Source organism: Camponotus vicinus, unplaced genomic scaffold (assembly GCF_025532165.1).
Source record: "Camponotus vicinus isolate PSW18456_S1 unplaced genomic scaffold, iyCamVici1.0 SCAF_9, whole genome shotgun sequence".
NCBI lineage: Eukaryota > Metazoa > Arthropoda > Insecta > Hymenoptera > Formicidae > Camponotus > Camponotus vicinus.
Window position 1 is genome coordinate 3763052 of NW_028141981.1, and position 24836 is coordinate 3787887.

Genomic DNA, 24836 nt, shown 5'->3' on the forward strand with positions numbered 1-24836 from the left:
ATCGCGTATACACAAGAGAGATCGATAATACTGTGAATATGACGTTTCTGAAGACCATTCGAGATTTAGCGACTCTTTTGCTTCTCCTCCGTAATCGCCGAGTGCATTTACGTGTTTTGGCGATTCAGGTTTTGTCTCAAGTACATTGAAACTCTCTCGGACGCGATTTGTCCGTCGAGTCTTTCAATATACGAGTATATCGTACAATGCGACGTGCTTAACGGATTGCGACGAGCGCTTTCGCATAAAATGCGAAATTAGCGCGTAGACAGGTGGATGTGACGTTACTAAAGACTTCTATTCTTTTACCGTACATTTGAAAATAAGTCGATAACAGTGCTATTGGATATGACAGTACAGATCGTTTCATAACAGTCACTTTCCAATACAATACTACTTCAGAAAGAGCTGGTTTATAAACGCGAGATGAAGAGAAGACACGCAAGAAAAAGATATCGATCCGAATTGATGAGAGTAGACGGTCAATGCCAACGTATCTTTCTATTTAACGGATACTTGCTTAGTCGTTTATCTCGGCTCATAAATGCACGGATCTCACGGGTAATTTCGCAAATTGGAAACTCTCTCAGCCACGATCACGTGCCATCCTCGGTTCTCTGTAACGAAATTTGCGGCCCTCGTCATCGCTGGCGCGAACGGCAATGCCTGCCATGCAATTTTGCACGTTGCTATTCTAAATAATCGAACAATTTGTGAAAAAGACGAATCGAGGTGATTACTCGTATAAATGGATTCGAATCTGATTAAGTGAGAGGAATTTAATTTTTTTTATTCTATCGACAACGAAGTAACGGAAATCACTGAATGTTGTTCAAAATGAATTTTATACCCAAGATGAAGCTGTATATATGATGGTATGATTTTTAGCTTAAAAATCCGTTTGTTTCTTTTGCCTAATTTTAAATTTTTAATAAAGAAAAGAAACGCGCGTCAGTTAGTACAAAAAATATCAGTCTATTTTCAAATGATAATATTTCGTAATATGTGTCAGTAAAATATTGGAAGTTCTTCCAATTATGCCACTCATCTTTCCTCTTCTGATTCTTTTGTCATTACATTAAAATCTTTGGAGCGTATCATAGCAGATAGTTTGAAATTCTGACAGATTTTCCTATCTCGTAGAATTATAACAATAAGCATGCCATTGTATAATAAGTCTCACAGTTTGTCGACAATAGTATTATTCTACTACTTACGAAATGTACCGTTTCGTACTCTGTTCCGTAATGCACAAGATTTCATTTACCTCGAGTAAAGTACTCTTGGCGTTCTACTTTAGCGCGGTTGTTTCCACGAAAATACAATGTTTTGTATCTGAACATCTTAAACGAACAAAACATCAATTGATTCAAAATCCTTCTCGATGTTATAACATTTAACTGAGGCAACAATGTGAAATTGTGTAATATTGGCACACTATTGGTTAAATCGCAATAAAAATTCTATCATGCTCGACACAAAAAGCAGCTTACATTTTTCCACTTTTTACAGATAAAAAAATTAAATATTCTTTGATATAAAAAAGTAGCATTTTATCGTTATCCGATAGATAAAATCGACTTAACCATGCGAATTATGGAAGGTACATTTTTTTTACATACACAGATGGAATCGCGTAAACTCCATTTTCTATACAATGTATATATAAAAGCATATTATAAACTACGTATTTTGAAATAGAAATTTTTGTAATTGTACTTATTAAAAGAGAGATCTCGGCAATTAAGAGAGAGAGATCTTGCTATTTTATGATATTATCTCTATAGAATATCATTTATAACAAAAATTCACAACACAAAATTAAATTAATGCAATAATTGAAACAATAATAGTCATGGTTTTTCATATAGTATTTTCTTACGTAGTTTGTTTCACGATACTTTTTACATGCGAGCAAACATTCACTATTCAATCTGACAATTTGAAAAAAATCACGACCAGGCAGCAAGTTAAAGAACTTAATACATACCTGTCAAAACTGATTCGCTGAATTATTTCAAGCTCAACGTCGCTGCAACGTGATATTTCAACCTGCCATCCATCTGCACGGCTTAAGATCCACACCATCAGGAATCCACGATAGATGATGTAAAACTGTCATGTCGCGTCGTAATCCTTTTCAGGGAGGAACGCTTTATTGAAATATTCATAATCATTTCTTTTTTACTCCAGGGATAGCACGCTGTAATTTCGCGTTCATCCCTCGCAGGCACCTTCACCCTTCTGCCTAAAAAATACAATAACAATGCGATTATTTTCGGTCGAGATTCATTCTCTGAATAATTCGGGTTACGCTATAATTACATACCATTTTGTATTGTTATTTATAGGCCATATTTTTTTATCATGTTAGATAACATAATTGTCGAAGATAAATGGATGCGATAATTTCTAATAACGACAGATTTCTGATCTATTATCCTTTTTCCACTGCAAGCTTTTCCATCTCGATGGTCGCAATCAAATTAATTTAGCCGTGTCATAAATCGTTTCGCGTTAATTTGCCCGCATTATCAAAACGACATCGGCGTCGGCTGTTTGGCCTGTTTAAAAAGCATCTCCTTGGTGCGAAACGTGTTCATTGTCCTGTTCAAGCGAAGTCATATTTTCCGCGGTTCATTACAACCACGGAATACGGTGGTCGTTAGACGTCATTTCACGGCAAGTCTTTGATAATTTATCGAGAGCGTACATGTCGTTTCGGTATACTTTGCCACTGTTCCCGGCTTCAGGTTATCGATCGATACCGGTTGGCGTACACACGCGCAAGAAATTAATTTCGTATGCACCCTTCCACACGAACTGGGATAACGAGTGGAGTCGCAGAAGCCATGGCGACTATTATTGTGCTATACAGGCTACATTTTCTAAGCGCGATATACGCGCGATTGTCCAAGTTACGATAAATTTTAGTCCAGTAATTCGCATCGCGAAAATAGAATTGGCTGCTTGGAATAAAAACCGTTTATCGTGTTACTCAAGATGATATTTCTTAGGTATATCATTTTTATGCCAAAATGTAAAATATTCTGATCCTGTAAAAAAATAATATAGTATAATATAGTAAAATAACATAGTGTGTATATATATATATATATATATATATATATATATATATATACTGTTATTTTACTATATTATATATTTATTTATAGTTATTTTATATATATATATATATATATATAATAACTATAAATAAATATATAATATATATGTAAAATAATATATATAAAAAAGTAACTAAAAATAAATATATAATATATATGTATTAGATTTTATATATACATATATATATATATATATATATATATATATGTATATATACTTTATTAACTATAAAAAACAATTATACAATAATTGACATAGGTTAGGAACATTATTCTTATTACCTTGAGGTTAATTGCGTCGTGCCAAAAAAATGTAACCGAAATCGGCATAAGTATCTTTCAGAACCGAAGGAATTTGGATTATTTCACTTGTCCTTGTCCAAGTTAAGTGCGTCATCGGAGAGTGTTAAAATGCGTTTCTTCTTCCTATTGCACTCTTATTGTCAGATATCATATTGCCTATCCTTAATAAAGAAGGAAAACTGAAACTGAGAAATAAGAACTACTGGAATTCGTTTACGCATTCTGTAAACAAGTCCGTTCCGATCGGAGTCGCCTATGCTCTCCTGGAATAAAATTGCGCGAATACCTGTCTCAAGAATCCAGGTTTCTGCACTCCTAGCTTTATGCAAACAGAGATTTGATCCGGAACGACAGAATTATAGGTAGATCGTATCTTGTTATCGACGCATCCGCCACCTTCCTCCGCTTCAGCGCTTTGAATATGCAGCGGAACTGAGCCGAAATCAGAGTGGTTCGCAGTTCGCGATCCGCGCTTCGATTCCGCGTTCTTAACGGAGGTGCGTAAGGTCGGCGGGAGTGGTGCCTTTTCGCACGAAAATATCTGTCGAACGGATTTCGTGGAACCTCAGTGCGTGTCGGCTTGTAATCTTTCGTTGTTTGGGTCGATTTGATGGAAATTAAGTGGAAATTAACTTGTTAGTACGCTCTGGAAATAAACACGCTCGCCCGCGACATCTCGGCTCACTCGATTTTGACCGGTAACCTCACGATATTCTGACGTTTCGCGCCTCGATTCCGGCGGCTCGACTGAACTCGCGTAACTGTAGTCGCGGAGGAAATGGCATTCGCGCAAGTTTCGTTGAATTTTAGCCGCGATTCGCGGTTTACCGGGAGTGTCATATGAAAGTATTCGTCGACCGGATTTCGTGGAAATCGAGTGCGTTTCGGGCTCGTAATCTTTTTGTCGATTCGATCGTATTTATTGTTAGGTTAATTTGTTGACATACGTGCTCGCGACATTGCGGGTCGCTCGATTTCGATCAGTGACGTCACGCTCGTTCCGACACAATTGCAGCTCCGTTACATTAATAATCTTCTTGATGTGGACGAATAGAAATGATTTATCCGCTTCGTCGACAATCGCGGTAAGTTATTTCTTTTTCCGCTATTTTTCGACCACAAAAAATTGCTGTCAGCTCGAGGGAACTAAGATTGAGAACAGTTTTAAATATATAATTATTTTTTGAATATTTCGAGTCTTATCAGTGCATAATATGGCGGACAAAAGCAAGCGGTATTGGATTTTGCAAAGTATATTTATCAACACAGCATAAAGTCCAAAAATAACATTCCTTTACTCTTTTATTCTCAATAAAAGCATTCTCATTAATTCTTGACCAGTCAGACAGATTTGTAGGTAGATCATTTTAACTGCTTGTAGACGGAGCTATTATATAACCGAGAGATTATTTCAAACATTTCGTGTGGGTATGACTGCTGAGTCGCAACCGCAACGGAGGCCGTATCGAGACAGCCGGGTAGCGTGGACGATGATGGATGAACGTAGAATAGAAAATCTTGGCTGCGAGCAGTAGCGTGATATTACGCAGAAGAAGAAGCAGGAGAAGGTGCATGGGAAGGAGGAGGAGGAGGAAGAGGAGAGCAAAAGCAAAAATGACGGGTATGAATTATTACTACGCATGCTGGTGCTCTCATATTTCCACAGACGCCGCCGCGCCGCAAAATTGAGTAATCATATATCGTCGAGGCTTCGACATTTTTTACATTTACTTCGGAAGCGCTGATAAAATCCGGTTATGCGACCACGACATCGCTTTTGGACAATGAAAAATTTGCTAGTATAGTCACGGGGTATAGGGTACAATATGCATGTGTGTGTGTGTGTGATTTTATATCTCTTTTCCGATAAAAATATAATTTAAATCTTTTTCACGCGTAAGTTTTAAAAATGATGGTAAGAGGACAGCGTCCGCAATTAATCACTGTTTAATAATGCTTTTGATGCAAGTATTGCAACTATTCTCCGTGACTATAAATCTTAACCATAATTCCGTACAATATCAGGTTACTTCTTTTAATTCTTCTTGCTCGCACATGATAATAGGCGCCGACAAGCCCATGTTTATGCCTGATTTTTTAATGTCGCATCACGTTAGAAATGTGATCATAAAAAACGGCGCATTGTGTCGGACTAATTGAAGGAGAAGAAAGTAAGAAAGAGAGAGCACTGATAGCATGGGATACAAAGGAAGATGTTGAAACGCGTATTCGCGTTCGCGTATACTGTAAGTTAATTAATCATATCCTGTTATTGGCGTCGACGATACTAAACTCTTTAATTCGTTACCATCGTTACACGAGCGAGGCCGGAGATCGGCAGGGGTTGAAATTCTCATTAATTAGTCACCGAAGCGCGGCCGCGTACAACAGGGACGTTTGATTAAATTTTTTTTTCTCACCGACACAGCATTTCGATCCGCTTAACGTTGGCAACGCATATACATGTATATATATACACGTATATATATACACACACACACACACACACAGTTTATCGTTTGCACCCGCAAAATCCGTTTCTCGACTATACCCACGCCACCGCGTTACTGCACGCGATTAAAGTATTAAATATTTAAATAAGAGCGAGCTCCCCTGGATGCCACACCGACCTGGCGATCTACATGACACGTAGATAAATAATAATAAACGCCGAACCTCGAGGTTTGTCTCGTTCGCGCATTAATATCCAAATATATATGTTTTGTTGCACTTAATTTACATGATCTAAATAATAAATCACGTGTACACATAGTAAAATTTATTCTTTTTAATCCGCATGTTCTAGCTGGATATTTTTACTACATCATTTAATTAGACAATAATTATAATAGGATACATGTAGTACATTATGAATATATTACATTTCGCCAAACTAAATTAAATCTTTTATAATATTATAAGATAGGTTTCTTGAAACATTACAAGAGCATATATAATTTTAATCACATATCATAATTTTATAGAAAACTGTATGTTATATTATTAACGTTTCATTAGCAAGATAATTATTTGATAACATATGAATTACGAAGTCTATTACTGGCCGAGAGACAACATGTATGCATATTTCAACAGTATATTTTAAAAATATTGTATAACATTAAATATATATGCATAATGCTGTAAATTGATCTTATAATCTCATTTGACTGCTTAATTATTTTGGCGATTTACGCGATATATATTTATTAGATTATCACAATTATGTTTATCAGATATTTGTTACTTTATATAAAGTATACACGATTGTTACCTGGAATAATAGCCGGACACGTAATCGCACGTGGATTGCTGATTCATAGCATGGATGAGTCACAAGAGAGTGTGATTCTTAAATCAATTGCTAAACATTTTACCAAATTCGTTATTGAATCATAGATTTATCTTATTATATACACGTACAAGAAAAGAAAGAGAAAATACATAATATATTCTATATAAAATTTTGGATATGTATATACTTTGTACATTACAATTTTTATCTTTTCTTTATTACTTCTCTCCATTTTTTAGAAGTTTCGAATCCGAATAAATCCTTCTCGAGATAAAATAGAGTTATTAACCGACTATAATCTACTCATCATGTCTTCATATGTACGCAGTCTCGATATAGTCTCAACATCAGCTAGCCTCGTAATTAGGCGGCAAAGTAAATGTTTGCGTAGGAAATTCTACCGTATACTCTTATATAACGTCTTAAATATGACTACAGCTATCAGATTTTCCTCTCCCGTCTTCTAAAAATAATAAAGCTATTAAAGCTGGCATTAAACTCCGTCTCTCGTATAACACGTGGCATAATGATAAATTAATCAAGCGACAATTAATTAAAACATATTAGAAAGCTGTCTCGCGGAAAGAGAGCGGGAGAGGGACGTCGTGTGACGCGGAAGCGAATACGATTCATCATGTTTTGCGTCGTCGGTGCGCGTCGATGATAATAAATCCTTGTCGAGGCAGAGAGCTCGTCTCAGTCGAGCCGGAAAGACGAAAACGTCATCGTATGCAACGATGACGTCGGCACGTACCTTCCGGTTTCGCTGGTTTCACCTTTCCTGCGTGCACTTTTCCATCTGAATCAACGGTCGCGCCAACAGAGCCGATATTTCGTCGACTCCATTTTCCACCTTATGACCGTCGAGAAAGCTATGCTAAATAATGATCTACTGCAATCCCCCGCGGGCTGCGAATATACGGCATTGTACGTCAGTCGCAAAGCCCGTTTACTGCAAAACGACGCCCGTCGTCATCCGTAATAATTATTGCAATGCCCGTTTACAAGGAGTGTTTTATGCTCGGCCCGTAAATTCCCCGCGAAACATGTACAGTGCACCGAATCACGACATCGGAATTCGTTTAGTCGTCGGAGATGAATTGCGTTCGTGTAAAATTATTTTTATTATTTACTACCTGGTAGTTGGACGAGAAAATGCTCGCGCTCGGTCACTTTAGATATGTCGAATCTTTTTAAATTATGTAATAAATTGTCTATACTGTTTGTGATTATGTAAAAATAAATTAGGCGAGATATATAAGAGAGATTTTCCGATAAATCCAAATTTTGAACTACTAAAAAAAGTAAAAAATGCTCTGCGATCTATGCACAAAATTTTTTTATCACGCTTATATGGAAAGTCTGCAAATAAATCGTGATAGATCCTTCATCGCGTTAGTTCTCTCAATGGCTTTCATCTAGATCCGTCGAAAAATCCCATCCTTGGAAGATTTAATGACCGCGCAAAATCGCTGACTGGGTTGCTCGATAACACCCAAAGATTCGATTTGCATCGATTGCCAGCGAACAATAACTCCGCGAGAGAACGAGAGAGACAGAGAGAAAACCCGGCATTGATTTTCTGCGCCATTTAAAAAAAGCTAGCCCATACTTCTTGACGGTGTCTCCCGGAGCGAGCGTAATTTAATTTTAACGCCCGTGTGGTCGATGGTGCACAGGTATCGCGAGCGAACACAATCGATCGATAAGCAAAACCGGTGCTCGCCGATGGTATTATTCGCGGAAGAGACAACGGAAGTTTATAGTTCACCGTCGCGACGTTTTATCTGCAATCAAATTCATTTATCGTCGACGCGTGATACTTTTCACACTCGTTTACTGATAGGAAACCGGTAAGTGTGCGATGAAATTGATGGGATTTGAATCGCGGTTGACAATCACAATTCTACATATATATCCCGATAATTGTCGTCGATCATAAAAGATCGTGATTCTCTTCTTTCTGTCGCACAAGTGCCATTATATTCAATCCTGCTCAATAGCAAATATTCATCATACGATGTGATTTCTCGATGCGCGTGTAATGTGATATTTTATGCAATAAATGAAGGGTTCTCTATAAAATGAAGAGATTCAATAGCGCAAATAAATAATGAAATCTGATCCTTGATTCCAAGCACATAAATATTTAAATATATACATATATGTACACACACACGTATAATATTGTAATTTTTATATACACATACACGCGCGTGTGTATGTGTGTGAAATACACAAGTGGAATATATTCCATTGCAAAAATAACAAGAATTACTCAGGGATGAAAATCTATATAGAAGCGAAAGATCTGATGCAAGCATCGTGATTAAATTGCGCCCGGATAAGCCGCATGACCTCGTTTATAGCACGAGAGATGTGCACACACGACTGTTATAGATCGAAATTAAAATTAACCCCTCTTGCGCGCCGTGCTGGTATCACTTGCTAAACGTTCGTCGCAATTGAACGCGACAGCACGTACGATCGCATGTACTCCCGTAGATCGGGGTCGATTCTATTGCACTCATGAGAATATTTATGTACAATCCGCTACCACGAACGTGCTGCAAGAATAATCACCGGTGTGCACGCTCGCGCATTATGTGTATATGTGTTTATACATGTACACGCACATACGAGGTACCTATACGCGTTTATTTATCGCCCAATAGAAACCGCGGTCGATATAAACTCGATCTTCTCGTATCTATAAGCGAGCCGATTTTCGCAAGGCTCTCGAGAATATTACATAATCTGAACAATTGATTATTAATTGCCAAATATTCTGTATTTAATCAAAAAATAATAATTAAAATATAAATTTATTTAAATATGTGAATAGTATGAACTGTCAATTAAATTGATAACCATTTACACTTTTCAATGTATTACATATTTTTTCCAATATTATCAGAACACGAGAATCGTATTCTTGAAAGAATTGTTTGACTATACAGGATTGTTATAGATCCTTGAGCGAAATTTTTTTGCAATTTTTATAAATGCGCAAACTTGATGGTAAATTAGCTGGAAAATGTTGGAAATTATTTTCTAAAAATTTGCATAAATAACGCTCTTGACGATTTATTATTGATATTAAATCCGACATTCACAATATTGTAAAATCAGTTTTATAATCTGCGCTATAGATTATTGTATTTATCAAAGATAATATAACAAGTTTGACAATCGATTATTGACATCATGTTTGCTGCTAATAACGATACAGGCACTATTGCTCAATCGAACGCTCCTTCACTGATCGAACCGAACTTTGACAATTACATCGCTCGTTCCATGATTGGTTATCTGAAACGGCTGATATCGTTTAAATTGCATCTCCAAATCTCGGGCAATTTCTACTGTAAATCAGTGAAAATAATTTCGCCATATCGGCGCTCCTTGAATAAGAACTATAAACGAAAACTTCAATTGATTGTTGTTCGTATGCATACATCAAATAACGTGGAATAAAGTAAAATGCCATAAGCGATTTTGCGTTAATTAAATTTAACAGGGAATTGTAAATACTCATCTCTGATGCAAATTGTGCTCAAACAAAAAAAATATTATGCGATAAAATTTTTATGAACCGAACGAATATATTTATTAAAGTGGTTGGGCCAATTTTATGCTATTTTTATATAAAACTTGTATTTTTTTATCGAGCAAGTTACTAATATATATTTTTCATGTTTGATTACGCATATAAATATTATCTTTATGCTTCAATTTTCATCGCACGTATCGCGTAACGTTTTGTGAAAGTAATACTAAAATTATATGGATTTATTTGTTGTGTATTACAATTACAAATGTATTTATTTGTCACAAAGTATGTGTATTCATAGGTATATGTCTGGAATAAAAAAATATTTCTTTGCTCAAATATAGCCAAAGAATATTAGAATAATTTCCAAATATAATAGAAAATATACTATTGTTCAACTGGACAATCTATTGTCTATATTTTCCAGAACCGCAAAATCTCGTTTAAATGGAGAAATAAACGAAAACTTTTCGTAGTCGTGTAACTATTTGCGATTTTTGTACGCTCGATAAAATGCATTTTCAAATACACAGTGCTCTGTTTGCGAAAAAAATGGAAATGTAGTTTTAGCCTCGAAATTTCATTCGAGAATTCGTATTTAAATAAATTCATAGGCTTATGGCTTGATATAATTTCTTCGCATTATATATATATATATTTACATATCAATCTTCCTTAAATTTACATGAATTATATTCTTCAAGAAGAAAATATTGTATTTCTGTTGCAGCGATTTCTAAAGATATATTTCTAAAGATTTCTTTTATTACAACACAGTCATTCTTATTGCGAATAAGAATAAAGATATCATTAAATAGAAGAATGATACAAAAACAATAGTAAATAACACTGATAGAAGTGTTATTTAACAAAAATAATATATAAAATCGAATAAGAATATATAAAAGGAATATGTAAAATCGAGAAAGAAATCGCGCGCGAATTGTATGGAAAACTTTCTTATACTTGAAAGATCAGGAAATGCTTTCAACAACCCTCTCGACAAATAAAATGTATTTTTCTTTTCTTTAGTTTCCGGTAATTATGTCTTCCTTGATTCTGCGGGACACCTTTAGAAAAAATGTAATAATAGAGCAAGATATCCTCTTAACACTTTTCCTTGTCATAAATAAAACTACTATCATCTTAGCTTTTTAACAATGTGGTATTGTTACCATTTAAAAATATTCACTGCAGCATGCAGACGCAAATATTACATGTATAAATATGTGTGTGTGTGTGTGTGTGTGTACATAATACCTTATATAACATACATCTACTTATTTACGTAATTAGTATTAAAAACATTAACAATTTATTTTATTGATATATAAAGAGAAATTGCTTGCATCTTTTTTACTTTGAATTTATACGAACACCGGAGTGCATAAATTTACGAATGTAAAAGAGCCGCGCGCGACGTGAACGATCGCCCTGGATCGGCAGGAACTAAAAAATCCGCTGCGCCCACACGAATAATAAATTATCAGGTGACGTGAACCACTTCTCGATTCGATGTAGCGTAGATGCAGGGTGTAACGTTTTGTAGGAAGGAAAGCACGGCGCAAGAAGTTACGACCAGTCGATCTGGTCGCTCGTTTATCATCGCAGGTCAGTTCCCTTCGCCCTGTATACTCGTGGGTCGAACTGGGAATCACGCGTGTCGCTATTCAGACTCCATAATTTACTCGACGTACTGGAACTTCCTATTCGCGGGGTAGGACTTTCGCGGTGCACCTCAAGTGGAAGGAAATGTTTTCCGGATAAATTCCTCGGCGTGGTCGGGGGGAAAGGGAAATATTTCTTTCGAAACTTTCAACCCACCTGACAAGTCAGAAGAATGATCGCGCGAATCTGTGATTCGGTAAATAAGACCGTGAGTTACTCGTGTTTCGTCCGCTCGCAAATCGATGGGAGATGCCAACTCGTCGGTTTTAAGGGCTCGGCTACCGACTTTATTTTTAGCGGAAACCGTCTGAAAAGTCGGAGAAAAGTTACTGACTGATATCGACAATTCATGTAGCGAACTTATATAGGGGAGGATCACTAAAAAAAAGGAGGGAGTCTAGATTTTATAGTAAAATTATACCATAATCGTTTTTAGTGGAAATATATTTATGTCATATCAGACGATTTAGCACACGAAACTGTAGTCACACACAATAATAAAATTATAAAGAATAATAAAATCATTCGTTTAAACCCAAGAAAAATTGAATAATATTTTTATAAAATATTTTTTTATGAAATACGAACAAAATATTTAAAAAATATAGCAGAAGAATATACTCCATTTAATTCACTCTAAATCGGATCCGGTTTTCTCTTCATATTTCGATATTGTAATATTATACTATTTCTATTATTCGTATTATACTATTTCGATATTTGAATATATAGGTTTATTGGACATTCTTTATGGTTGAAATTGCGATATGATTCCAAGCGTTTAAAAGACAATAATGTAATTTCGAGAAAAGACGTTAGGATAAATCAGCACATAGTCGCAAAAGGAGGAAATTGAATCTCGGAAAAACGAACTGGAACGGATTTCGAAAGAAGAAAGAGGGATTCTTACATGTTTCCTATACACGTCACGGAAGATTTGAATAATACACAAAGAAATACGATGCGCGTACACCGGTCGAGTATTAGTAAATCGAAGAAACGTAAAAGGCGAGCATTGAAAGGTCGCTCTAAAAGAGCGACATGTGACAAGAGTAAGAAGCAAAAGAAATATTCTTCTTTTCCATTTTGCCCTTGTCAGACATAATATTCGAGGTTATACGAGTTATATGAGGAAGACGGGATAGAGTTACTCATCTCCTCGGAGATTTTATGTCACGAAATACTCACTAGATGCTCCATCATATGGAACCATAATGGAAAAATATAGAAAATACGTAGCAGATATATATAGCTAGATTGCTAGTCTTTTGATATATGATATGCACAATAACGTGTAAAAATCATAAATCGAATATCCGCAATAAAATAGAATATTTGCTGTAGTGATCTATTTAATAAGAACTTTAATTTCAAATAATTTAATCGATACAATGTCAAACAAGGAAAAATGATGCATACGTACATTTTTTGGGTGTGCATCTTTCTTCAATTATATCTAATTTCTCTAATTATATTCATATACAAAATATTTTAACTTCTATCTGTATTTACATAATTTTTGCCAGCGATTTTGCAAAATTATATATACATAAAATATCTTTGAATAGAGTCCATATATCAATCTTGTTTCGCGGTTTATTCGTAATTCCGCGCCGGATAATCGGAAAACTCGTCCCGTAACTCAGACCGCAGACGTCATATCTTTCGGTCATTTCGTTCAGATTGACTGCCAGTGTTTCCTGCGATCCTTCGGGGTACCACTCAATTTCCCGTCTGCCGAAGACTCGCTGGCCGCTCATCTATTCTGTGCGTTCATATGCATTATAATAGGGCGCTACATATTACGTCGCGAATATCACCGCGTATTCCGAACAATTTCGGAGGACGACGCACTCACCTGACGATGAGCGGGTATAGCGGAGAAACGCAATAACGAGAAGTTGGATTAATGCTCTGCGACGTTTGTCACAAAATAAAATAGAGTCCGATGAAAGCTGCTTATCACAAATGCCGAATATATATACCGATATGATTCAGCTATCTCTTTTCGCAAGATTGATAGAATTTTTTATATTCGCTTCGTTGCTTGCATTTATTCCGATTGCAATTTCATGCTTTGTTTGCCACGTTATTTTCCCGCTATATGTTGCGGATTTGCTGACTTATAATTGTTTAAATGTATGTGTGAATATTATAAACTCATAAATATCGCTATATGTAAGTTGGAGACAATGCTGTGTAGAAGTAAGAATTTCATGTGCGTATGAAAAGCATTTATCGAATGATAGTCTCTGAGGATTAATTTCAATGCAACATAACCGCAAGAGTAGAATTCGTGCTTGTTACTATTCAGATTGAGGATAATCGAGGCGCGATATGCGCGTTCGTGTTCGCGCAAATTCGACGAAGCCGGAACAAGTGTGTCCGTGACAAAAGCGCTTTATCGTTTACGCTTACGATCGTGTGAACTAAAAGTAGTTATAAAGCAAATGGCGATAAAAAAAAGAACATCAATGATTCGTAAAGGCGCACCGCGTCCAGATTTTATGCGATCCTAAATGCGCAGGAACGACTTTGCGGTAAAAGCTCGCGGTCGTTTCGCTTTCGGATAGTGGCGATTATCAGAACCGAACCGCGAACTGTATTATCGGGAAACAATAGCCGTTCACGTTGGCTGTAATGGCATTTGCTTTGGAAGCCTTGGCACATGTGTAACACTGCGCACAACGCAACACCTGATATCCTCAGGTATCTTGGTATATCGTTACTTAACATAAAGGCGAGAACAATAAGCAGAGTCTATATTGGCGGTAATTAATGGCCAATCGTGAAATCGTAACATGCACGGAAATACGTCTTTAAACGCGGCACTCTAGTTGTGATTTAATTATATAGACTATAGACTCTTCTTGGAAAATATACTATCTTTATATACTTCAAAAATAAATGTAAATTATCAGTCTTGAAAAAGAAATATTAAATAAATGATAATAATAAACAAATAATTGTTTGTTTATTATTGTTATTTATTTAAATTATTTAAAGTGTTGGGGAATTTTTAATAAAATAAATATTTTTATTTCCATTATACATTACAACTATTTAGAAGCTGTTTTTATCAGCTGCGCTATATATATTGCTATATAATTGATTGCGTTTATATATTTCGTGTATATGTATATATATATATATATATATATATATATATATATATACGAAATATATAAACGCAATCAATTTCGTAATAGCAAGCGAAAGCTTTTACGCGAAATACAATCGCTGCACCGGCCAAAGCTCTTTGCCGAAAGCTCTTCATCATTACGAAGTGGTTATGCGCGTGCATGTAATTCTATATCCGGGCAACACAAAGCAGCGAAATACGTCTTTCCGGTCCGTCAATTGTGGTTTACTCCGGATCCGGTTTGCGCATCCGTTCAGAAGCGATGAGATCGCGGCGATCGTCGTCGCTTGTAAATTCGCGGAGATTGTTTAATTGCTTCCCCTGGCCCGGTGCGCGCACATCGGATAATTTAAGCCTCAGCACTCTCGTGGGTAAGCGAGAAATGCTGCTCGAAACTCGACTCGAATCTCGAAATCCCAGGGCGAATCGCGCGAATAGAACGAAGTGCGGGTGAGCGATGCTGGACTACATTAGAGAGATATTAACATACGTGGATCGTTCTACACGAGTTGGAGAACGAGCGAGCCGGCAAGTTAGAAGTGCCTAGATTCGGCCTCACCAACACATGTTTGATACTCATGGTGTGTCCGTCTCTACGTGCAGGGAAAATTTAACGAAGGTACCTTCCATCGGCGCAAGAAACACCCATAATTAAGAGACAGATAACGGTCAACAAGATATCGGTGTATTCATGAATGCGTTTTGATGTTGAAGACGTGGGCGATATATCGATTTTTTACTTCTTATAAGAGGCTTGTTCTTGTCGCTATTTGCGATACGGAAAGTTAAAGTTATTCCTGTATGTTTTTAATATTGTCACATTGCAGAAAATAACTTAATAAGTTGTGGGAATTGATTGTGTATGAATTTCTTTATTTATATATGAGAAAGAGAATTTTTTTTATTTTTAGTTTAATCACATTGAAATAAAGATTACTTTTTAAACAATAAAATTAAAAAGAAAATATAAAAATTGAATATAAAATTAAAAAGAAAATATTAAAATGTACATCAAATATTTTTCGAGAATTTAATTTGAAATTGACACGCGTGTGATTTTTGAATTTATTTCGCTATTTTAAATCCGCTTGATGCAAAAGGAGCTCATTTGCGTGGAGTAATATAAAAATTTTATGAGGATTTGCAATTCTACAAGTGTTGAACTCGGTTCTATTTTTAGAGGTTTTTGGAGATTTAGCAAAAGTTATTAATCGCAATTAGCCGGATTTTATGTAATCCGAGTAATTGTAGTTGGAAAAGCTGAAATATAAATGTACGAATTAATATCTCATAACTACAATGCTTTTAAGCATTTTAGGCTAGAATATACTTTGATGCATAACTACTTAACTTTTTCGCTTTTTAGCTTAACTTTATTGACGCCAAACTTCCGTAATCCTAGCTCGACCCTCTCGCCAATTTCATTAGAAGCGGGATGCGTGGACGTGAAAGTTTTCATAAATGTACGCCACATTTGCATAGTACACGCGTAAAACATAAACACAGACTACGATTGAGGTTGTTGTAAAAATTATGCTATATTCCATTTTGAATACAATGAGTTTAACATATGTGATGTTGATATTTTTAAACTTAATTTTTAAATTGCTATGTAAATCAAATATCAATCAAAAAGCGCATAATCATATTGAACTACTATCTGCAGAAATCTTTCTCCTTTAGAAAAAAAAAAAACAGTTAAGAAAAGTTATCAAACATAAACGACTAGCTTGACAACGTTGATTTTCGAATAGAAGGTTAATATTAGTGTAGTTTACCCTGGTCAACTAGCAAAGTGAAAGAAATGACCAAAAGAAAGAATACGTGCACGAGGCTCGGTTTATTACTGTCATGTCATAAAAGTAGATTAACCCTGACATACTGAGAGGATAGGAAAATGGCGCGGGCGTAAACGTAAGAAAAGAACGAGATAAAAGACTTGCCGTCGTGAAACGTTATGAAAGATGATTAACGATCCCATTAAAGCAAGTCTTCCATAACTAATTAGTATCCTTTACGCATTCGCATATAGTTTTTGACGCGGGAACTTTTGACGAGTACAAATAGCGAAGATAAATGTACGAATTATAACAATTACTTCCAGATTGTGAAATTTTATAACGAGTAGCGACGTCTTAAAAATAAACGCGACAAGTTTTTAGAAGATAATACTTAACGACTACCTTTAACGAGGAAAAACACACCATCTGTGACTAAGTTTCATTAGTCAAGCATAAAAGAATTCTTCTTGAGATATAATTTACGATTAGATCGAATATAGTTATAATTTACGATTAATCGAAATTATAGGTGATAATATATCGATCTCAATGGCTTGTAAATTATGACGTCGCGAAATAGGATTTTTAACAAATGGCATAGGAATTCATAGAGGCGAGTCGAGATTTTTCGCGTTTATTTCTTGTATATTTTACACATAGATTTTGGCGCGTTTTTAATTTTATTGCGCGATAAGTTCTACGAGATGACATGCACCTAAAATATATCGAGAGAATATTCCATTCGCGCTATGTAGTCTTGGCAAGTCTTCAAATCTCGAAGAAAGTGTATATAAGAGCATAAATCTCTCTAGCCGCGGGAGAGATTTCTCATTTCTTATTTCACGTATATCGAGCATGTTTTGTTCTCTAAAGATAAATTCGAGATTGAAGAGAAGCAAAAGAATTATTTATTTTCAATTTCTTGAATAGGAAACTAAAATGCATAGAGATGCATAAAGGCAGATACACCGACAGATTTACCGCAAGAATAACAGTTGAAGATTGGATGTAAGACATAATGGTAGAATCAAAACAGAAGCAAATTACATCGAATATTAGAGAGTCAATGATTGTTTTAGTTGGTTCTCGGGAAAAGAATATCTTTCGCAAGTGGTAAGCGCTCGATATCCTTATTCTAACTGCACGCGCGTTCGTCTACTTCCGAAGGATCAACAAAAGTTAGCGTACACATTTGCCGCATCTCTACAACTTCCAAATTGCATCTTCTACAACTATAGATGCGCTTTAGCGAAACTTGCTATGCTACTTATACTAGCGTATTCTTCTATCGATCCATATTCGATGACGATCATTAGAAATTTATAATCAGATTGCATTTAATATTTTTTTTTTAGATTCCATACTTTTCTGGGATATATACTTTTTTTAGAATTTAAACTGCTTATTATATAATATATGAATATAAAGACATTTTTTTACTTGCTTGTCTTTATATAGTTATTTATATATATTTTTAAGAGAAATTATTTGTACGAAATCTTAATTTAATATTGTCATTTTTATACACGCATATATTGTTTTCTAACTTATTATAACTTCGTAATAAGAGATAATATACGTAATTTCTGTGTAATTTCGTCTTGTAGTTCACACAATGGTAAAATGACCTCGAGCTTAAATCCCTTAATGGCTGAAGCACTTAGAACGCGAAACGGCTTCGCTATGTTCACATCGATTGCTCTAACGAGAGGCAGCACGGGGGTATTTATCGAAGGACTATCCTCCCCGGAGAAATTTCGGGAAGGGATTTTTATCCACGACTATTACCGTTTTCTGCAACGAGCAAAGCTACCGATCTGATAACAAATGGAAGAGAATCCGATCCTCTTCTGGGTTGTCACACCACGCATACGTACACACGAATGCATGTAATGTGCATGTGTAGGTCAGCAGGCGGGATATAGATCGGAAGCAAGGACCGAAGTCCTTGGCTCCGTAGTGGAATTCGATTAAACTGGCTGCAAGAGAGGTTCGAGTTTCTTAGTCGAATTGGAAGATTCCACGAGCTCTCCGAACGACAAAGCGTCGCGGGAAACTCGTGGAAACGTTGGTTCCACCCCATAGCCACCCTCTCGTTCTTTCGTCTAAGCCGTCGCCGCAGCGTTCCGTGACCCCTACGGTTCTTAGTCGACGGATAACTCGTGGGCCAATTAGAAAAAACTTCGACTGAGACGAGCTTCCGGAAAACGGGATTACTTCGATTCCAGAGACTTTGGTCTACGACGCGATTATGTTACCGTAACGTCGCGTTAGGATTATAAACTTCGCTCTGTTGGATTTCAAGAGATACGTAAAGTATGTTGCACGTACGTTATCGCCACATAAAAACGATCGAAAGCGATTTGTGAATTCTTGATCCGTGTTCCCGATCATTGATGATCAGAAACTAGTTGTACCGATAACTTTTCGAAGATTGTCGAACATTTTTCTTCTATTTGCAGTAATAAATCACAGCAATTGTCTTTTATATTTCGCGAAAAAATTGCTTAGAAAGAAGTTGCATGAAGTTTGCAGATCCGAATGCCAGATTACATGCAAGTAGCAACGTTATTCTCCGAGTAAAGCCGTGGATGGCCTGGTTCATTGAAATATCGAAACGTACGGGGGGGGGGGGGCACCGACTGAGATCGCGTGCGAGTTACGGGTGGCTATAAAAAAGGTTTACGGCAACTAGAATTCCGCGATCGTTGTATGTATACTGCCTACGTTATGCTCAGATAGAGCGGAGTGGTTAAAATATAGCGGATATACGGCGCATTGTGCCACCAGTCTTTCGCGCGCACGATCTTTGCCCATTTATTTGATATATACGGCAGAACAATAGGTGCGGTAATGATCTGATGCTAGTGCTTCATGCACTGCCGCGGATTGCAAAAGGAACGAGCGCGAAATTCGCGGCCCCGGAGATTTATGCCTATTTTCGCGAACGGCCAGATTTTTTTTATAAAGCGCGTTGAATGCTGTGGCACATATACGATAAAAATCCTCCCCTTACTCCGAATATTTATAGGACGGTCGCCTTTAATTAAATTGAAAAATTGTTCGCAATGCGAGGAAAACTGATCTCGCGTACACCAATCCCGCAAACGATGCAAACGATCTATGGTGTGTGCGCAACGAAGCGACGTTTATTAAAAACAGCAAATATCCTCCTCTCATATTGTAGTGTGTTGACATACAACTTTTCTCTATCCGTTCTGTCAATATACATAGGTGCAAAACTATCTTACGAAAGTGATTTCGTTACACGAAGTATTCATTATACTTTAATCTGAATTAAACTAAAATTGCTTTATATCATCAGAATAATACTACAAAAGCCTAATGATTATCTTTACCTGCCAATTTATAATTTAATTTTGATAAAATTGAGAAGTACTTGATTCCAAAAATTTATACGTTTATTATATATAATAATCGTTTTTTTATTATATTGAAATTTTCTAGAATAAAATTACAAGGATTTTGCAGGATAAGTTATGGTTTCTCTCAACCGAGAGTCATCACTCATCCTGTCTTGTCCCAATAGATATCCTCCAGACTTTATCTGATCGATGGCTGTCTGCACCGGATGATTTAAACCAGGCTTCATTATCACACATTTTCGCGAAGCTACGCCCTTATCGATACGTGTCTATGCCACAAACCGCATTCGAGCGATCACTCTTGCACATCTGCCGCGCGCGCGAAGGAAATGAAGTTTAATCCTTCGGCGAGAGTTTCCACGTAGCATACAGACAAACAGCAGCCAGCAGGAAAGGTTCGATTAATCATATAAGCAACTTTTGCCGCAGTTCGCTTGAACGAGACGGCTGAGCGAGTTCAGGAGGACGGTGTGATGCGATGGCGAAAGCTGCCGTACGGACAGAGAGGATGAAATCGAGGGGTACGAGGGTGGAAAACGGTGGCTGTGAACGGTCGTACCGTTCGAAATTGTCACGATGATAAATCGCGCTGGTATCGTATATCTTGGTGGCGCGTCTCCAGGCACTTGCACACCGCTGAAACTATATTTTTCCCCGGATACGGATACGCGAAAACGGGCGTTACGTGCGGGAAGTGGAGCGCGAGGGCTCGGCGGGGGTGTACGAGTCGTAGATACGCGTGCATTTGTAGATTTCAGCGTGCACCACTCATCGAGAGAACGCACGCCGCAACTTTGTCATGCGCGCTCGACGAACAATGCTGCGGGAAAAAGCACAGATCTGCAATCAAGTATCCGAGCAAACCGAGTTGAAATATCTTCGTCCCTTTGGAATTTTTTTTATCGGAATTGAAATTTACATTGTAAAATTTATATGTAAATCTTGCTCTTAAAGAGCAATTAAAAAGATTTACTAAAGTTTTAAATAAGTGGCATTAAATATTGTTGAGTCTTATCTTTAAAAAGACTTTGATCTTTAAAAAATAATATTATATAAATAATATTATTTATTATTAATATTATTTATTATTTTTTACATATATACATTTTTTATTGAATAATATTATAAAATAATATTATTCGATAAGAAATATATACATATGTTATTTAAATGTTTTTCTGAAAAGACAATAATGATGTATTTATTCATTCAATCGTGCAATCAATGCCGCGACAAATATAAAATAAATAAAGAGATGCATCGTGCGCGATATAGTCATTAATAAGAAATAATTTATATTACTTTTATCTTTTGCGGACGACAGCAAACGACTTTATTTGCTTAAAACAGAAAAGAAAATGTGACGAGAGTAGAATTACTTGCAAAAAGTTGGTGATACATAAACGAGTTTAATGAAATTACCAATTTATTTATTCACTTACATTAGTGATCTTGTTCAAGAAATTTTGCTAGAATTAAAGGGGAAAGAAAAAACAAGATAACTATTTTCTTTCTGTACACGACTTGTCAGCTTTCATATTTCTCTCTTTTTATAAAACGTGCTCTTTGCTCTCTCGTTTTCTTGGCAATGCAATTGCGCAACAGAGATAATTATTATTACTCTACAGACTCCTTCGCGAAAGTTGTTGACATACTGAAACAGAAATATATATGAAATAAGAAACTTTTTGCGAGGAATATAAAGCAATATCAAATTTTCTCTACAAGCTTTAAAAATACAGATCTTGGAAAAAAATCTTCTCTTTTACATAGATATATTTTTATAATTACGTTAAGAATATTTTTTTATAGAACGATCGTATGTAATATTCATTTATTACTTGATTAAGCGAAATTGTATTTCTTCTTTAACTTAATGTTATTTCTCTTTTCTAAACGCTAGTAATTTAAAGATTCGATTATAATACGTCGCTTTCGAATAAACATCCGTTCGGTAAGCACGTATGAGACATTCTCTATCCTTCCGGTAGCTAGTTCGAAGTTCTACTCCGGCAAACAACGCGGCGTTACGTTTGCCGTAGTTGTTGGAGTGAAAAACAAATATTGTCTGCTGCTTGGACTAGTACGAAGTAGCGCTGCGACGTTTCGGACGAAGGCTGCTCGTTGCTGCGGAACGAACGTGTCATTATCCTTAGTCGCTAAGCTCCATTAGAAACTAAATGCACCGCGTTCCGGCTGGCAAACATCGGACCGCTGCGAGAAACCTGACTGATTATGGGACGCTGTAATTGTACAATCGATAGTGTTCTCTGGAAGGGAAAGAAAAGAGGATAAAGATGTGACGAAAGATAAACAATTCGCGTTGATGGAACCTTTAAATGATTATAACGATAATGACGAAAGTAAAAATTAATATTAAATGTTATTTCACGTTAAAAATCACCAGCCACTTTTCGATTTGTTCATTATAGTTGATTGGATAATGTTAGTGTACAAACATTCATTTGAAGATAATAACAGTTTCAACAACAAATACCGGCGTTTGAATGCAACGCGATTACAATCGTAAATAGGAAGCATCAGCGACGTTTAATGTGAGCTTCTGCAAAGCAGCTAGTATAACTTGAGTACATCCTGAGAAACGCTTGTGGAAGTACGGTATAGCGCGGTACAGAATTCACGCTCGGTCTGACCTGAATATTAATGCTCAATGCATATATATCTTTATCATATAGTCTTATCCAAGAATATATCTTCAAACTTTAGTAGCAAGGACGATGCAACTACAGTTGCAAGGATGCTTCTACATATTTCAACAAATGAAAATACATTTCTTCGACGAATTTATAAATATTCACCATTTTTTTAGCGTTATTTTGTTATTACATCACACACACACACACACGCGATAGTTGGGAAACATGTATCTCTATAAAATATAAATATATAAAATTTATATATAAAACATATATTTTTATAATTTTTAAATAATAAAAATTCAAACAATATTTATTTTAATCTTTTGCATTTTTAATAAATATAAAATGGAAATTTTGTTATTCGATGTCATTATACATGCGTTAATCTTAGTGAGACGCGTAAGTGACTTTGCTCATTAGTTTGGAAATTACAAGTTCAGAAATTACTAGTTCAGAACTCTGCAAGAAACGTCACTTTGAGTTGATCGACACGATGGTCAGGTGATTAATTATACGATGAAACGCACAATCATCTGAAGCCACAGACAATCGGGATCGTGATTGTTGATGGGCTAAGATACATTCTGATACGCAATTAATCGATATTTCGACTAATTGATGCCTGACTCGATTAATAACTATGACAGTTCACTACGCGTCCAACAGAACATTTACAACAGGAATCAATGAATTAATTATCGTCAACATTATTGACTTTAATATTTTATTCTTATGGCATCATTTTGTTTATTTTATCAACTTTCTATATAATATTTACGTGATTTATTTTAGAAATTCATTATTGTTCGATTTAATTCAGATTTTAATCAGAGAGAAGTGTATATTTTGATTGCTATGTACTTATATGTATATTTACTTTGATAGATTGAGGCTAATTAAGTTCTGCAAATTCTTTTCGTTAACAAACATTAATAAAATTAAAGTTAAATTAAGTAGAGATGCGAGTTCTAAAGTAGATAATGTTCTCTTAATTAAGCCTCGTCCAAAGAACATGTGCTTTCTCACCTTGAAACGAAAATTGCGCCGCGCCTGTAGATGGACGCGGAAAACGTTGTTGCAGGCTAATTTGCGGCGGTGCTAAACGAGAAGTTGTCGGGGCATCAAGAAACAGAGCTAGACAAAGGTTGAGAAAGGGAAGAGGGAATGGAAGCGGGAGAAGCAAACTCTAGACACACGGCGTGAACTCGCGCGAACTGCGGCCCGAGTAATTATCTTTGCAGCGGGAAATGTTATTTACTCGCACCTATTTGCTCCTTCGGACATTTGATCTTTGTTGGGAAACTTGGCCATTTAGCCTCGGCATGAACATTAAATTTTGCTATTTGTCTTGACAGCCCGCGGGAGATGTATGATTATGATTGTCGAAATGTCATTGCTACTTGCCTGCATGCACAATAAGACATAATAATTGATAGACAATCCAGATATAGAAAACATTTCTGAAAGGAAATGAAATTGCAGATCCCGAAATTGCACAGAAATGCGAACAGAGAGAGAGAGAGAAAGAGAGAGAGAGAGAGAAATTGGACACAGTTGACTGGCCTTTGTGTCACTGACACTTTCATAACTGTTGATTCTCCCTCTATCGAAACCCTCTTTTAGGATCAAACAGAACTAGCCATAATTGTACAGCATAATTACAGATTGCTTGCGGCTTTCTCTCTTGGTCATTTGTCCCACAACCGCATGTGTTATATGCCTCCTCTTTCTCTTCCTTTCTCTTTCTCTTTCTCTTTTCATTTCGATGTTTCCTCGACTATGCATCCAATCAGCACGTGAATAAAGTTAACTGCATCAGCACTTTTTGGATGGACCTATTCATAGTACTAGTATCTCTAATAGAGATTGCTCGAAAAAAAGGAGAATGAAAACGGGGAGATGCTATTTTGCGCGAGGGAG

The 24836-nt window shown here is 36.1% G+C and overlaps 1 protein-coding gene and 1 long non-coding RNA gene across 9 annotated transcripts in view; one reads left to right on the forward strand and one right to left on the reverse strand.

The window, feature by feature from the left end:
* The window catches only part of LOC145976534 (uncharacterized), a 78900-nt gene extending 74597 nt beyond the window's left edge, over nt 1-4303 (reverse strand). Inside the window, exons 1-6 of one of the 3 annotated variants that reach the window (XR_014440267.1) lie at nt 3718-4139; nt 3411-3616; nt 2330-3056; nt 1991-2248; nt 1218-1343; nt 1042-1132 (exon numbers count right to left, since the gene is read on the reverse strand). This is a non-coding gene — a long non-coding RNA (uncharacterized LOC145976534). Of the gene's footprint in view, nt 1-1041; nt 1133-1217; nt 1344-1990; nt 2249-2329; nt 3057-3410; nt 3617-3717 lie in introns of those variants that run through there. The other 2 variants (XR_014440266.1, XR_014440268.1) reach the window with 2 other exon arrangements.
* LOC145976530 (uncharacterized) overlaps nt 1-24836 on the forward strand; it is a 228868-nt gene that overhangs the window by 40490 nt on the left and 163542 nt on the right. The window contains exons 1-2 of one of the 6 annotated variants that reach the window (XM_083107680.1): nt 3927-4516; nt 4813-5052. The exons of the other annotated variants lie outside the window; for them this stretch is intronic. The gene's annotated coding sequence lies outside the window, so the exon portion shown is untranslated. Of the gene's footprint in view, nt 1-3926; nt 4517-4812; nt 5053-24836 lie in introns of those variants that run through there. 6 annotated transcript variants of the gene reach the window in all.